We start from the raw sequence: 2,500 nt of genomic DNA, 5'->3' as shown, positions 1-2,500 counted from the left end.
ACGTCAAAGGTAAATTTTCATGTTATTTTCACGTCAAAGGTAAATTTTCAAGTTATTTTCACGTCGAAGATAAATTTTGAAGTTATTTTCACGTCAAAGGTAAATTTTCAAGCTATTTTCACGTCAAAGGTAAATTTCAAGCTATTTTCACGTCAAAGGTAAATTTTCAAGTTATATTCACGTTAAAGGTAAATTTTCTTGTTATTTTCACGTCAAAGGTAAATTTTCAAGTTATTTTCACGTCGAAGGTAAATTTTTGAAGTTATTTTCACGTCAAAGGTAAATTTTCAAGCTATTTTCACGTCAAAGGTAATTTTCAAGTTATATTCACGTTAAAGGTATATTTTCAAGTTTCACGTCAAAGGTAAATTTTCAAGTTATATTCACGTCAAAGGTAAATTTTCAAGTTTCACGTCAAAGGTAAATTACCACTGGAGGGGGGGGGGGGAAGAGTTGCTGTTGGATAAGAAATGGCACTGCCTAACATTGGTTAGGATAAGACGATAATTACCATTAGATCAGTGGTGTCAGGTTGGGTAAGACATGGCAGTCAACGTTAGTTAGGATAAGATTCTGTAATTACCACTTGGTAGTGGTATATTGTTGGATAAGAAATTGCAGCTAACGTTGGTTAGGATAACATACAATAATCACCATTCCGTTGTTGGTAAATTGGATAAGCTGTGACATTTGCCTTTGGTTAGGATAAGAGTATATTTTCCAGTAAATCGGGTGGAATGTGTTGGATAAGATGTCATATCTTTATTAGGATAAAAGACGATAATTACCACTCGATCATGTTCGTTTATTATCCCTCTGTATTGTTAAATATCGTTCATACCCAGTTCTTAATATTATCCTTACTGCTCCTTTTCCTTGTTTAACTTATTTCTACTTTTTCAACTTACTTTTCCGTGTTCAACCTACATTTTCTTGTTTAATAACTTACTTTTCTTGTTAACTTGTTTTTCTGCTTAATTTACTTTTCCTTGTTTAGCTTATTTTTCCTAGTTTAACTTACTTTTCCTTGTTTAACTTTTTTTTCCTTGTTTAACTTATTTTTCCTCGTTTAACTTATTTTTCCTTGTTTAACTCACTTTTCCTTGTTTAACTCACTTTTCCTTGTTTACCTTACTTTACCTTGTTTACCTTACTTTACCTTGTTTACCTTACTTTACCTTGTTTACCTTACTTTTCTTGTTTAACTATTTTTCCTTGTTTAGCTTACTTTTTCATTGTTTACCTTACTTTTCTTTGTTTAATTCACTTTTCCTCGTTTAACTTTTCTTTGTTTACTCACTTTTCCTTGTTTAGCTTCCTTTTCCTTGTTTAACTTTTCTTGTTTAACTTACGTTTCCTTGTTAAACTTACTTTACCTTGTTAAACTTACTTTACCTTGTTAAACTTACTTTACCTTGTTTAACTTACCTGTCCTTGTTTAACTTATCCTTGTTTAACTTACGTTTCCTTGGTTAACTTTTCCTTGTTTAACTTATTTTTCCTTAAGTTTCCTTGGTTAACTTTTCCTTGTTTAACTTACGTTTCCTTGGTTAACTTACTTTTCCTTGTTTAACTTATTTTTCCTGTCCTCTCTGCCACCAGTAATCTCCAGGTGACTTGGCTGGAAGCCATAAGAAACAGTTTGCAATCGTCAGCGTTTAATGCTTAATGCACTATATGGCGTTGAAGCCTAGTCAATATCCCTGACTTCTGTTCGTTGCAGACACGTGGGATTTTTGTATTTTCTCGGTGAAATGTTGACTGGGCGTCCAATTTTAGCTTCTCTTAGGCATACAAATGTGATTATGTCGCATGTCCTGCTTTTTTTTTTTCTGTTTTTTTTTTTTTTTTTTTTTTTTTTTTTTTTTTTTTTTTTTTTTTTTTTTTTTGAGCTAGTGGTCTATATATTTTGTTTGGTACAGCTTAACAAAATCAGTTTTACACGTAAATGTCATCTACTTCAGTTAGAGAAATATTAATTACATACCATTATAAGATAGGTGATTATATATTATTATTATTATTATTATTATTATTATTATTATTTTATTATTATTATTATTACTTGCTAAGCTACAACCCTAGTGGGAAAAGCAGGATGTTATCATTTTTTTTATAATCTCTCTCTCTCTCTCTCTCTCTCTCTCTCTCTCTCTCTCTCTCTCTCTCTCTCTCTCTGTTACGTAGTTCTCTCTCTCTCTCTCTCTCTCTCTCTCTCTCTCTCTCTCTCTCTCTCTCTCTCTCTCTCTCTCTCTCTCTCTCTCTGTTACGTAGTTTGACCATTTGTGTCAAACCTTTCAGTACACCTGTATACATTGTATAATATTTTACCTGTATAATTACGTATTCGTTGTATATCAGCCATCTCAACTTCGTCCGAATGTAATAAAAAATCTTTTTTTTTTTTTTTTATCTAAAAGTTTGAAGTGACATTTTTAATGCGAAAAAAAAAAAATATTTCTTATAGTAAATAAATTACATAGTACTGTATAACAACAAA

General features: G+C 31.1%; 1 protein-coding gene across 1 annotated transcript in view; it reads left to right on the top strand.

Moving 5' to 3' along the window:
* LOC137615517 (uncharacterized) overlaps window positions 1-2,500 on the top strand; it is a 121,637-nt gene that overhangs the window by 116,299 nt on the left and 2,838 nt on the right. The window lies entirely within an intron of this gene.

This window comes from Palaemon carinicauda, chromosome 21 (assembly GCF_036898095.1).
Source record: "Palaemon carinicauda isolate YSFRI2023 chromosome 21, ASM3689809v2, whole genome shotgun sequence".
Classification (NCBI taxonomy): Eukaryota; Metazoa; Arthropoda; class Malacostraca; order Decapoda; family Palaemonidae; genus Palaemon; species Palaemon carinicauda.
This window is presented reverse-complemented; position numbering and strand designations above follow the sequence as displayed.